Source organism: Melitaea cinxia, chromosome 11, assembly GCF_905220565.1.
Source record: "Melitaea cinxia chromosome 11, ilMelCinx1.1, whole genome shotgun sequence".
NCBI lineage: Eukaryota > Metazoa > Arthropoda > Insecta > Lepidoptera > Nymphalidae > Melitaea > Melitaea cinxia.
In genome coordinates, this window is record NC_059404.1 from 10,237,630 (window position 1) to 10,252,591 (window position 14,962).

The 14,962-nt window shown below is 30.5% G+C and overlaps 1 protein-coding gene across 1 annotated transcript in view; it reads left to right on the top strand.

Annotated features, from left to right (window-relative positions):
* Positions 1–6,207: 6,207 nt before the first annotated feature.
* LOC123657783 (solute carrier family 46 member 3-like) overlaps positions 6,208–14,962 on the top strand; it is a 48,897-nt gene continuing 40,142 nt past the window's right edge. The window contains exon 1 of the mRNA XM_045593296.1: positions 6,208–6,647. The gene's annotated coding sequence lies outside the window, so the exon portion shown is untranslated. The remainder of the gene's footprint in view (positions 6,648–14,962) is intronic.

A 14,962-nucleotide genomic window follows, 5' to 3' on the forward strand; every position in this document is an offset into this window, starting at 1 on the left:
GCCAACCATGGTCACGAGAGGACTGTCCTCCCGTGACCATGGTTGCTGTAAAGTATCCGAAACGTCGGGAATCAAAAGTTAACAATAAACCGCGATAAAATCCGAAAAAAGTGTTTTATTAAATGAGTAAAATTCGCGTAAACATTAGAAAACAATAAATGTACACATATTTGATTAGAATTAAATATTTCCTCCTTGATTTCAATTTAGTTCTATTAAATTCAGACCTCTTTTGAAATTTGGTTAAAAAAAGGACTCTTTTTATCTTTTTCTTTTATTTGTTTTCATTGGCAATAATTATAATTATTTATTGACATTAGTTACAAAATCTTATTTCAACAATTCTATTTGTAGCGTATCTAATTTAACTGACTTGGAGAAGCCTATATCCAGCAGTGGATTGAGATAGGATAAAGCGATATAAGAAGATAACAAAGAGATAAGAAATATACTTTTTTGTATAATATATTTGAATATTTAGTCCTATTATCAAAGCTCGTAACTAAAAAAAAATGTATGTGGTTTTTAGCTTCAATCCCTTCTAAGTTTTTCTATGAAGTGTATTTTTTACTCGAGTAAATTATTTTATTTAAAACTATACTATAACTATTAGAAGTCGATGCTTTTTAATGTAAATTATATTGTATTTATAACTAGCGACTCGCCCCGGCTTCGCACGGGTGCAATGCTGATACTAAATATACTACAGAATGTCTTTATTTATAGTATGAAGCTAGCTCAGATAGCATGGTTATTAACATAATAACAACAACATTCAAATATGCGTCGTATGATTACACGTTGTTACAGAATGCGTTGAAGAAATAGAGGTTCACTGCTCGTTCCCCGTAGGTGATAGCGTGATAGTTTGTAGCCTATATGTTAACCCGACTTCTTATTAATATTCGTGCCAAATTTGAAGTAAATCCATGCAGTACTTTTTGAGTTTATCCCGGACATACCATTTTATTATATACGTATAGATGCTAATGACTTTAAGATTTTAGTGTATGTACATTAATAATAATTTTTAAATTGAAGCAACTAAAGCAAGCTTAAATATATTAATAAAATACACTAGTATCAGAATTTATGTATGTGTGAGAGAAAGATAAATATCTTTCTCAAATAATTGTGCTTTCTCGCACATGAAAAAAAAAACCGACTTCAATTACATCAACAAATAATACATGAAAAATAGCCAAGTAAATACGCGTCATCAAACATTGCAAAAAAGTACTTATTATAAATCGATAAAATTTAACAAGAATCATCAAAATCGGCGAAAAGCTAGCTAATACCTTTAAAGAGCAATTCGATTCAGATCATATATATATAAGTAAATATTTATTATGCAGGGTATGCAGATGTGCAGATATGCAAGAAAAACCGTACCTTAGAAAACCGTAAAACGGGGTGAATAGCAGTGGTTTTCAACTTTGTCTTAAGAATTCGTTGTGTGTTATTTGTTTTATCAGGTTATTTTATATCATGTCCGGTACCTTATAGAAAATGCTGAAAGAATACTTTTTTAACTATAAGCAAAGGTTTTCCAGATTTTAAAAAAAATATGCACTGTTTCTATTCACCCGACGATTGGGGTCAATAGAAATGCGTAAAGATGGAATGGAAAAACTGTTAGGGCTACCAAAAATGACTTATCCAACAATGAAAAAATGTAAGGTTGTATATTTAAAAGTTGTTTTGGTTTGTAAATTTTAAATGAAATCCAAAATTTATGAGTAAAACTATATATGCGTATAAACATAAATAATAAAGTATGTTTCTTTTTTAACTAATTTTATTTTTATGGAATGATATCTGAATGATCTTTTCCATAAATCATACAAGATACTTCTTATTCGTATTTTTATTTGAATTTTATAAATAAAATAACAAAATAAAAAGAACCTTCTGAATTAAAAGTTTAGTTTTTCTGAATTTAAAGCTTATACATATATGACGAAAGGCTAGGCATAGACATTATGACGTTAGGCTGTAATGATGATGATGATGATGATGATGATGATGGTGATGATGATGATGGTGATGATGATGATGATGATGATGATGATGATGATGATATGACGAAAAATAAACAACTATAAATTTTCCGAACTTAACAATTATCATATCAAAGTTATCACAGGTAATCAACTTCAGCCTACATTATGACTGTAGAATTAGTATGACTTACGTAAAAATAATCACAATTCTTTTTAAAAAAACCCAAATTCCAAGTTTTTTGTACTTGTCGATATTATGATAACAAAGTTATAGCTTTATAGAATCAGTGTGCTTAGTGTGAGTTTTCTCAACCAATGAGAGCGACAAACACAGTTGAACGTTACTATCGCGTCAACATAAAAAAAACTCGCACTAAGCATACTATACTACTATGTAAAAGTAATCAAAATTCTTAAAAAACAAACAAATTCTAAATATTTCCAACTTAAGAATTATTATAACAAAGTTTTCACATGTCATCATCTTCTTCTAAAACTTTTAATATTTTGTACTATTATTGTAGTAATTTTTTGTATGGTTTTTCTTTGGCAATTTAATGAGATCTTTTACCGCTACAGTCTTGATCTTTTTTATAATAGGTAATCTGTATTTTTTTGTTATACTGATTGTCATTCACTAGCTCATTCGATATTATTTTTACTTTATTCTCCATAATAGTATTATCATCAACAGGTTTTCCAGTATTGATCGTAACCTCTTCACACATGTTGTCAAAAAGAGAATAGGCAGACTGTTTATGTTATCATTAGGTATTTGGTAGGTTAATTCTTCGAAGATATTATTGTAATTTTCCGTTTCCGTGATGCTATTATAATTTTGTTGTCCCATATTAGTATCATAATATTCGTAAGCCGTGACGTTATCGTAATTTTCCTGACCAATATTATTAACATAATTGTCGTAATCCGTGATGTAATTTTCTTGCTCTGTATTTCCGTATTTTTCTTTTTCTGCTTTTTTGTGAAATAATTCTTTCCATAGTTTATTGTTATCTTTATTGTCCTTGTCTTCTGTTTCTGTTCTTTTCAAACTTGAAGTTTTTGTTATTTCCTTCATATCCTTTTCTTTAATTTCATTATCTTTTATATTATTCTCGAAATAGTCTTTTTCTTGTATTTCTTTTGCTTGCAAATTGGAGGTTTGAGTTTTTTCCCTTATGCTTTGCCTTTTCCTTTGTGTAAGGTTCTATTTTATTAGGGCAATTTTCTTTTTCTTCAATTGGTTTTAGTTTCAAGTTTGTAATTGTATTTTTTCTTACCTTTCCTTTATTTTTATTGTTTTAACCTGATGAACAGCTTGTTTCATATATTTTTTTTTAAGATTTGCCATACTAGTGTCAACATCAGTTTCCGCATAATCTTCAATTTCCTCTGGGGCTACACTTTCACCTTGGTATAAATTAAGTTTTCTCTTTCTTCTGGGCTCTACAATATTTATGGAACCATATCTCATTTCTTTGAGGAGTGTTACAACAGAATCTTCTACAGCACTTTCATAGTTTTTGTCTAAGTCTTCAATGGGAAGTCTAGCTAATATTTCATGTTCATTTAAAGCGCTAATTTCTGTTTTCTTAAATCTAGCAATGATATTCTTTGAAGCATTCATTTGAAGTTCATCAATTAACAATTTTAATAGTTTTGGAAAACAACCTTTTGGAATTGTCCAAAATCTTACTTTTTCCATTTTAATAATAATTGCCTCCAGGCACGCTTCATTAGACGAAAAAAATGCCACGTCAAGTGGTTGCGTCAGGTGACTTGAGTTGGCTGGTAAAAGTACAAAATCGATGTTGTGCATTTTACATGTTTGCATCAAGTCTGCAGATAAATGTGAAGACAAATTATCTCCAATTAAGCACTTCCTGCCTGGTAAATCCTTAAAATATGGAACAACCATATTTTGCACCCAGTCCTCAAAAGTGGTTCCATCAAACCATCCAGATGTCGACCTGTTATATCGAGTACCTTCTGGGTCATATTGGATCCAAGAATCATATAAATGAGTTGCTTTATATACCACATATGGTGGTAACATTTTACCATCGCGGTATCAGCCATCATAATAGACACGGAAGCCTTGGTATGGTGTAGAACCCTTTCAGAATTAATTAATTAAGTTCTGTTAAGAGTTTTTGACAACCCTATTTATTTATCTCTATTAACCCCTCATCAGTTGCTATTCACACATTAATCGTTTCTATTATTCAATACTAGGCTTCCATTAAACCCACACTATAGTTCTATTTACCCTTCAATGGATATTGACCCCTTTTAAACAGTAAATTTACACAACTGTAATTTAAATATTTTTTTAAATTTAGTAACGGATTCTCACTTACCCTCACTGTATTTTTATAATTTATCGCACACCTAATGAGATAAACACAGTAAATAGTACAAGTCACAAGTTTTTTTTTACATAAAACCAAGAGTTTCGGCAGTTAATTAAAACACGTTCACAGACGGTAGGCTTTGAATACACTTTGAAGGAAAAATGTAAATTTCGACATTTAAAAATTGTTGCCAACGCAAAGAAAAAATGTTAATATATTGAAATCTAAAATTCTACCAAAATTATTCAACAAAAAGTAATAAAATATCAGCCTTGAAAACTTTCCTGATATTTTTTCTATTCACCCCGCAATTTCTATACACCCCGTTTTACGGAATGTCCTTATACCCATGTTTTCATGCAATGAAAAAATTGGCTACAATATAATTAGAATAGGAAAGTAAATTTCGCCATAATTTGCAAAGCTATTATTATAGTCATTATTATAGTCATAGTTCAGGTGGGAGATATCGGGTGGTCATAATACGAGATGACCACGGTTCAATTCTTCATATTTCCAGACCAATGAATTTTTCATTTTTTTCTAGTTGTGTTTTTTTTTAAATCTAAATAACCAGTTTATATTTTTTTATTATTATAACATCGAAAAATATTATTCATCTTTCATCAGTATGTACGTCGTATTTAAATAAAGTTTATATATAATACAACGGAAGCACCTATAACTCGAAAAATACTGTCAGATCTTAATTAAATTTAAATGGAACAACATGACATGCCCCACATTTTGATTAAAAGAAATCATCGAAATCGGTCCATCCAGTCAAAAGTTCGGAGGTAACATGCACAAAAAGATACAATCGAATTGAGATCCTACTCATTTTCGGAACTCGGTTAAAAATCCATCGCTACTATCAAAATCAAGAAAGTAGTTTGTCCTGATATTGCCATTTGATCTAAATTGCCATTAAATCTATTAAAAACACACACACACACACACATATATATATATAATATGTAAAATTCTCGTGTCATGGTGTTAAACATTGAACTCCTCCGAAACGGCTCGACCGATTTTAATAAAATTTTGTGGGCATATCGCGTAGGTCTGAGAATCGGCCAACATCTATTTTTCATACCCCTAAGTTATAACGGGGAGGGGGGGGGGGATTAAGGGTGTTAATAACATATATGGCAAAACAACGTTTGCGGGGTCAGCTAGTATATATATATATACATCCACATTATGCACTTTGCATTTTAAAATACAGTCTTTTCGTCCCAAATTTTTATTTATTTATTTTTATTTAATTAATTTACACTTGGTCCGTGGGGTCCTAGCGCTATAAGACCTTTTAAGGAAATATTAAAAAGGTTATTCGACGTCACAGGAGACCGAAGAGCTGGAAGCTACTTCGGACAAAGAATTAGTCTAGCTATTCATAGGGGGAACGCTGCCAGTATCTTCGGAACCTTGCCTAAAGGGACTCCTTTTAATTATATTTTTTAGTTATTATATTATGTATATATATTTACTTAAGGTTTTTTTAGTTTAATGTAATTTATCTTATTATAACTACGATTTTTTTATAGTAATAGCATTAATTTATGTATAATACTTTAGCAATATTTTATTGCGCCGTATAAAACACACCAATAATTTTTAGTTATCATAACTAAAAGTGATAAATATTTAAAAAAAAAGATATATACATAAACAAAATATCTCATCTTTTGTTTGTGTTTAAGTTACATAAAATATCTCGTCTTATGTTTGTTCTATGCTCTAAAACCTTCCTTCTCCTACATGGAGAAAGAGGCCTATGCTCAGTAGTGGGATGTTACAGACTGAATGAATGCATTGTATAGAACAATCTAAGTATTATAGTCGAAAAATGACAATCATTAAAACTTAACGTCAATAATCAAACATTGCGTATGCAAAGTCAGCGATGGATGATTCGTACATCAATATGGACATCCGTTAAAAGACGACCTGTCGAAATACAATAGTTAAGAGTGCGAGTCAGAAAGAACCATTGCAATCATCCGACAGTTACCATTTGCTGCTAACGCACACTCCGCGACGCGGCTCGCGAAATTGACACCGCACGCGACGAGTTCGAAATACGAATGTAAATTTTATTTAAGTGATTGATTAAAAAAAACAAACTGGACACAAACAAAAAATAAAATAAAAAATAAACTAACAATAATGCGACAATATTAAAATATAAACAAAATAAATATTATACGGATAATAATACAGACTTAATTTAGTGATTGTGATGAAACTTGGTTGTGAACAAAATTTTTATAATTGAAAGGTAAGTAACGCACTGAACTAATTAAATATACAGGATTCTTTTTTAAATTTTATTGCCTGTTTTCGTACGCATAGGTAATCAAATTTAAAACTTCTTAGCTGTTGAGAAAAGTAAAAGTTAAAAGTTTATATTTTGTGTCCTATAAACATACTTTAATTTATTATATAAATAAATGGATTTACAAGAATGACGTTAACATTAATTTTTGTTTCGTTTTTTATATCGTACCTACAACTTTATTTTACCTACAATTTTCTATTAAATTATTATGTTTAACAAAAATTAATTTCATAATAGTTAAAGAAATAAGCTTAAAATATTATATTCCGAAGATGTAGTATCTTTATTATATTTATTATTCTTAGCTTTCTATTATCGATTGATATAATTTTTTAATCTCTTAAAAATCGACCGTTTCTTAGCCAATTAAGCTATGGAACGATGTCCTTCCATAGCTTAATTAGCTAAAGCACCGACCCGCCAGTCGGAGATGCAGGTTCGATCCCCGCTGGAACGGTCGATTTTTTGATATTATATTAAAAATTGTTTAGAATTCCTTAGTGTGGGTAGCACAAAAATAAAAACGTACGAAGTTTTTAAAGATAATTCATAAATTTCACTCTTAAAAAATCTTGGTCTCTCAATCTCATATTAAAACTTAATTTTGTTCAAATATTTTTTAACTTAACATGCATGGGATTATATTATATACTAAAACTTACAACAATAATTAATAGTCCATACATTATCTTAAACTCGTTTTGTAAAAAGACCTCCTTAAATGAAATAAACTTGATTTAAACTTAAAGTTCAATAATATAATATGCATAGTAAGCACCTAAAAAGTATACTCGTACATTTGTCTCATAATATTACGTGAATAACCATAATTTCAGTTATTAAAATTACTGTGACATGATCAAAAGTTAAAGTTTTAAAGTCAATTTTACAATTTTACCCCTTGTATTTAGTTTATTAGTTTGCTATTACTTGAGATCAAAATTTACTGTCAATTAAATTTAAAAAAAAAGACTATTAACGTCACGAAGCTAATTGGGAACCACAAAAGAAGAGATAACGTAAGAAGAAGAAATAAGATAAGAAGATATTTTAACTATAGTTTTTGAACTATTTATTATAAATAAAAAATTCTTATACGATAAATTACTTTATAAATATTATTGTCTAGTATTTTTAGAACATATTTGAGTAAGATTTAAGCATCATGTCAACTCAACTTTAATGTAGATTTAATTACGCGCAGCGAGCCATGAACGGACGTATAACATTTACGTTTTTTATTAACATTTTTTTTTCATATTTCCAAGTTGTAACTGTTATCATAGAATTGATTGTACTTCGCACGTTTAGATTTTACTTATTTTGATTTTTTTTGCCACTAAAACTGGATGGAAAATCAAAATTATAATGCTATGATAAATACATGGTGTTAAAACATTAAAACTGCAATGTGACTACGCCTTTCACAAGTAGTTTGAATACATAAGTTACATAACTTTATATTATATATTTACTTGTCGTATTATTATTTCTTCTAGTCCAGTAATATCGTAATATTCAAAAACTATTGTAACGAAAAAAACATATTTCGTGCATTTTCATTTTAAATTGTATCCCAAAATTGTATGGAGCTTTGAATTTAACACCCCCTTGACTACTCGTGTTATTATAACATTGTATTATACTTTGAAAAAACTAGTAATGTAATAGTAAAAATATTTATAAATCATATTTAAATAATTTTTTACATTATTTTATATTAATTCTTGATAAATCTTAATTTCTTTTATATTATTCATTAATTCATACATATATTAATTATTTTTTGATTCTAAATAATCAAGGAATAAGATCGATTTTACATACACATATACATACATTATTTAGAACATAGAATATTTGTAAAAAGACATGAAAACGTTCACAATAATTTCGGTTCATATGTACATATAAGTATATTATAATAATGGAAATAAAAACAACGTAAATTTATTTTAAACCGACTTCAAAAAAGGAGGGCTTTTTCAATTCGACCGTATATATATATTATTTTTTTTAAAGTATGTTCGAGGATAACTTCGTCGTTTATGAACCGATTTTGATAATTCTTTTTTGTTGATAAGGAGATATTCCAGGGGTGGTACCATGATAAAGAAACCAGGATCTGATGATGAAATCCTTGAGAAATCAAGGGGAACCCTCGAAAATCATAGTGACGACTAGTGCATTTGTTATTTTTTTCGTCAACTTATGTTGTATGTAATTGAAGTGGTTTTTTTTTTCGTTTGCGAGCAAACACAATTATTCTTGTATGAGGCTATTAATAAACACATCATGAGTACGGCACCGTCAAAAATTTTATATAAATCTTGACACGAAATAATATGTAATAATTTAATCACAATAATAATATCTGTACAATGAGTTTTATAAATTAATTATTTTATAAGAATAAATTATGTTTTAAATGTAATTTAGACTGCGATTTGCTTGTCACACTTAAAACTTGCACGTGTTCTTTGTCCGTCGTGCTAATTAAGCTTACTTCTACTGTGTATTTCTTTTTTATTGATGTAAGGGAAATCAGTGGTCGAGCTATAGATTTTCATTAGTTTAGTAGGCACTATTGACGTACTTACTGCTCCTGTTACTATCATCTTTGACGCGTTGGCACAGTTTGCAGATACCCTATTTTTCGGGGGTTATCGATTCGATTCCCTCCCTAAATCTAGGTGGGATTTATTTTTTATATATTATTTATATATTGTATAATTCATATGTAAAATAAGCAATGAAATAAAAATCGTTAATTTTTTTCTTTATTATACCATGAATGATAATCAAAATTAAAAAAACAAAAATCGGAGATAAGTACAAAAGGCGTCCTTATCGTTAGTGAGTTATCTTCCCCAAGGAAACCCTATGCACATATATGAATATATTTCAGTCAGCCGTTACCTAAAAAACAAGCGTAAAGTCATGAGAAATATCTTGGTCAAAATGCGGGACTGCGACGCTTACCTTAACCTTTTTAAAAATTACAACCGAAAAACATTCTACAACGACAGGGTAGAGTTGGCAACGTGCTTGCGATGCTCTAAGAGTTGCAGGCGTCTAAGGGCTACAGTAACCGCTTACCATCAAGTGCACCATGCACTTGTTGCCACCTTAGTGGTATAATTAATAGAAAAATATAAACGGATTACTATGAAGATGATTTAATTTCCTTCTTTTTCGTTTCTGACGATATTTCAAATTCCTCCAATTCGTCACGGTAAAATTAATTATTATTGATTACACCTGTAAGTTTCTTCATTCAAAGTTGGTTAGTTAACCGTTTGAAATCGTTGATTGTTAGATATTTACATAATAAACAATATCTCGTTAAATAAACATCGTGGATTATAAAACATAATGATAACGGAATTGAAAGTTCCATTAATAGAAAAGGTAGGCTGTCGTTTATATGTTCGACCTAGAGTTATTCCTAATAATGCTTATGTAATTGATTATTTTTCCAACAACCTACATTTTATTAACTGTCCATGTTAATTAAAGTCAGTTTTTTTTGTTTGCGAGCAAATACAAATTTTTTAAGTTTATACATATAGTAAAATGGTAGGAAATTCAAAACTGTACATTGAATATTTTTTAAAAGAATACTTGGGGTGTGATCTACAATCGATACCGAAGCCAAAAATATAGTTTTTAGCATTTTTGTCTGTTTGTCTGTTTGTCTGTATGTATGTCCGGGATAAACTCAAAAAGTACTGCATGGATTTACTTCAAATTTGGCACAAATATTATTAAGAAGTCGCGTCGACATATAGGCTACAAATTATCACGCTATCACTAGCAGTGAACCTTTATATCTTCAACGCATTCTGTAACAACGTGTAATCTAACGACGCATATTTGAATGTTGTTATTATGTTAATAACCATGCTATAAGCTAGCTTCATACTATAAATAAAGACATTCTGTAGTATATTTAGTATCAGCATTGCACCCGTGCGAAGCCGGGGCGGGTCGCTAGTGTATATATATACGGTCGAATTGATATATTATATACGGTCGAATTGAGTAATCTTTTCCTTTTTTTGAAGTCAGTTAAAAAGTAAATAGCTTTAATTTATGCATCGGTGTGTAACGCTAGTTAGTGCTAGACTTAATAGAATCTGAGTCACAGTTTCAGACTTTACCAGAATATAAACAAACGAATATTTCCTTTATATATATATATATATTTACATATATATATATATATATATTTATATATATTGAATTGAGTAATCTTTTCCTTTTTTTGAAGTCAGTTAAAAAGTAAATAGCTTTAATTTATGCATCGGTGTGTAACGCTAGTTAGTGCTAGACTTAATAGAATCTGAGTCACAGTTTCAGACTTTACCAGAATATAAACAAACGAATATTTCCTTTATATATATATATATATATATATATATATATATATATATATTCGGAGATAACTCCGTCGTTTATGAACCGATTTTAATAATTATTGTTTCGTTGGAAAGGAGATATTAGTAGTTTGGTACCATGATAAGGAAACCAGGATCTGATGATGGGATCCTGGAGAAATCGAGGGAAACTCTCGAAAAGCCGATTAACTTTTTACTGGGTGTACCGATTGTGATGATTTTTAATTTAATCAAAAGCTGGTTTTTATCATGTGGTCACATTTAAATTTCATCGAGATCTGATTACAACTTTTGGAGTAATCTTTGATAATGCGTATTTACTCGACAATTTTTTTGTCTACCTACGTCGTATTACTTGTCGATATAATTGAAGACGGTTTTTTTTCGTTTGCCTGCAAACACAGTTATATATAATACTAGCTGACCCATCAAATGTTAATTTGCCATTTATATTTCACTCACAGGTATACATTGTATTAACCCCTTAGTGGATTTGGCCACCCCGTTGGCGCAACGGTTACAGCCATGGATTGTACCTGTTGCGTTGGCGGTTGCGGGTTCGATCCCCGCTCATGACAAATATTTGTATTAGCCATACAGGTGTTTGCCGTGGTCTGGGTGTTTGTGCAGTCCTTATGGGTCTCCCCAACGTGCCTCGGAGAGCACGTTAAGCCGTCGGTCCCGGTTGTTATCATGTACACCTGATAGCGATCGTTACTCATAGTAAGGAATATATCCGCCAACCCCCATTGGAGCAGTGTGCTGGATTAAGCTCTGATCCTTCTTCTACATGGAGAAAGAGGCCTATGCCCTTTAGTGGGATATTACAGGTTGAAGCGTAAGCGTAACCCCTTAGTTCCCTCTTCCCCCTTCCTTATATTTTAGGGGTATGAAAAATTGATGTTGTTCGATTCTCAGACCTACTCAATATGCAAACAAAATTTCATAAGAATCGGTCAAGCCGTTTCGGAGGAGTTTAACTTCCAACACCGCGACACGAGAATTTTATATATTAGATAACCGTAGTAGTAGTAGACTGGCCGTAATGTATTTTACAATTTTCGAGCAAATTTTGATAACTCCTTAATATATTAAAATTTATACATGATATATTTGCGGTAGCCCTAATTTTTAATTGTGTTACGTATAAAACGTGAAATTAAATTGTAATTTTAAAACTGAAAGCGTAACAAGTAATTCAGAAGGTTTTTTTTTAATATGTGGAAGAGTATCTACTGAACTTGTAATTTTATCGAAGAAGAAACAAGAGCAACAGTCAAACATATGACTAATATTTGAAGAGATTTTTATTAAGCTTATCAACTAAGGTTTAAATTTCTTATATCTGTGTGATTAATACCAAACAGTTCAAGGCAATGAAAACACAATCTCACGTATATTACTCGTTGAATATGTTTGACGCGTTACTGGTTCAAGGCTGGTTATTGGTCAATAAATATTGTTACAATTATATATTATTAGTAAAAGGCATATTATGCTGCATTCACATTATATCTATCCAAACAATCTACTCGTACAAAATATACATGGTCTGGCACGCTCTGACAGAAGTAGGTCGAATTTTAAATATATACTAATGTAAAAAAAGGAATTAAATAAAACTAGATGGAGAATATAGAAGAAAATTAAATTAAATATTTTAATGCATATCATTTTGGATTTAATTTGAAAAGTATTCGTGATTTGAAAATTCGACATTTATTCGAGTGTTTGTTCAAGTTATAATCTCATATTAATAAAAATGAATGTTGCTAAACGTATAACTCGAGAATGGCTCGACTAATTCGGCTAATTAATTTTTTGTGTTTTCCTTAAGGCCCACGGAAAGTTTTAATACAAAAAAAAAAAAAAAATATTATTAACTTTTGACAGAACGAAGTTTGTCCGGGCAGCTAGTTTTTGAATATATATATATATATATATATATAATATATAAAATTCTATTTTATGTAGACGATTGTTACAGTATATTTATTGCTGTTACAAAAATACATATATTTAAATTTTATCTTTTAACTCGAGAATTATATCGCTTCAACTAAAACACGCTCAAAAAGATTATTTGAAGTTATAATTTAGTTTAAAATCTTTTATTTTTTCCGCAAACATAATACTAACTAAAAATAATCATCTTTTAATAAAATTTACTAGAAGTCTTCTTCTTTTGCTTAGCATTATTAATGTCGGCTTTTATTGCTAAGGTCTGCTTTCCGACTAACGCTTCCCCACTTTGCGCGATCTATTGGACCATTCTGGATTAGACTATTGAATCTCATGTCCTGCTTCAACGACATTTAGCCATCGCTATATTGGAGGTCCGGTAGTTCTACTTCCAGGGACAGTCATGTCAACGCACCTTGAAAAAAGAATTAATCACGAATTTCAATAAACAACAAACCCAAGGTTAGGTGGATGGCGACTTGTGCGGAAGACTGTACGGGTACGTATTATTCAGCAGCTCCTGGAATTAGCTACTTCACCTCTCCTTAACAGAGGCGTGGTAACAAAGAAGCGCGCCCTGATAGTCCCTAACGCAAAGACATTTTGTGACGTCTTGCGTCGCTTTGTCCCGGGCACGTACCAGCTTGTAAATAAGCTTTTGCCTTTCACAGGTTCAAGCTTACCATATAGTGGTGATAAAATTATGCTGCTAGCTATGACTACTGCTGTCTTACTGGCTCGTTCAGCAGCTTTGTACATTTCTCTACCTTCAGGAGAGTTATTTTGCTACCACTTTTTTAATCCGTTTCCTTTGTTCGAATCGCCACATTTATTCGGTCATCACCACCACGTCATCACGGCGTGTGTCACGTGTCGCCTTTCCGTTGCAGTAATTGCTGAAATCATTTTATTCAAAAACTTCTGAGCAGTGCCTAAACAAAATTTACAAGTATTCAGTTGTATATTCAAGAAAATGAAGGTCTATATTTAAGATATTTCTAAAGAATATAGTTTGTTTACAAATCGGTGGTTTATTATTTTAAACATTATATAATAAAGCCGAAGATAAGTTTATTTTGTTTGTTCCACGTCTACATATTACCTTACTTTTCTTAATATGGCCTAAAAAAAGAAAATAGACTACGCCGAATCCCGGTGAAATGGGCAGTTAAGGACAAGATAAAAGCGTCATAAATACTAGCGTTTGTAAAACCTTACTGTACTAAATATATATAAAAGTTAGTGACGACGTTTTAAGCCTGAAAACTTTCGTTGACAGGGCCGAGATAAAAGTTAACACTACTAATAATACTATTGATTTTATTACGAAATAGTTTAATATAAAGCATAATACTAATTTTTAATACATATGCTTTATTACTTCACGCTAAAATTGTTGCGACACTTGTACTAATAGAAAATGATTATGTAATAAAGATTGTCGAGTATAAACGCCATGGTAATGATGGCATCTGCCTCTCATAGTCTCCTCGTGACCTCGTCCGCTACAAAGCCTGTTATTCCATTGTTACCCAACTTCACATATAAATTATATAAATTGTACTGCACTTATCAGCATTGTGAGTTATAATTGATTAGAGAACAAATATAAGGTTTATATAACTACGGTGCCTGATACTTATACATATGTGACAAATTGGTTTAACTTTAATGCTTGATGGTATTATCTTAGTGTTCGCAAAACCATAAAGTTATTTGGGATAAATAATAATCAAATACTGGTATTACAGGTTAAAAAATACCGAAAAAAATGTTCTAAATAAAAGAAATATCTTTATTCATATAGAAACTGATCCCATGATTAGTACATATTTTGTTTGAAAAATCCCTTTTTTGATTTTTGAACAGCCAATAAAGGTGTAATATAAAACA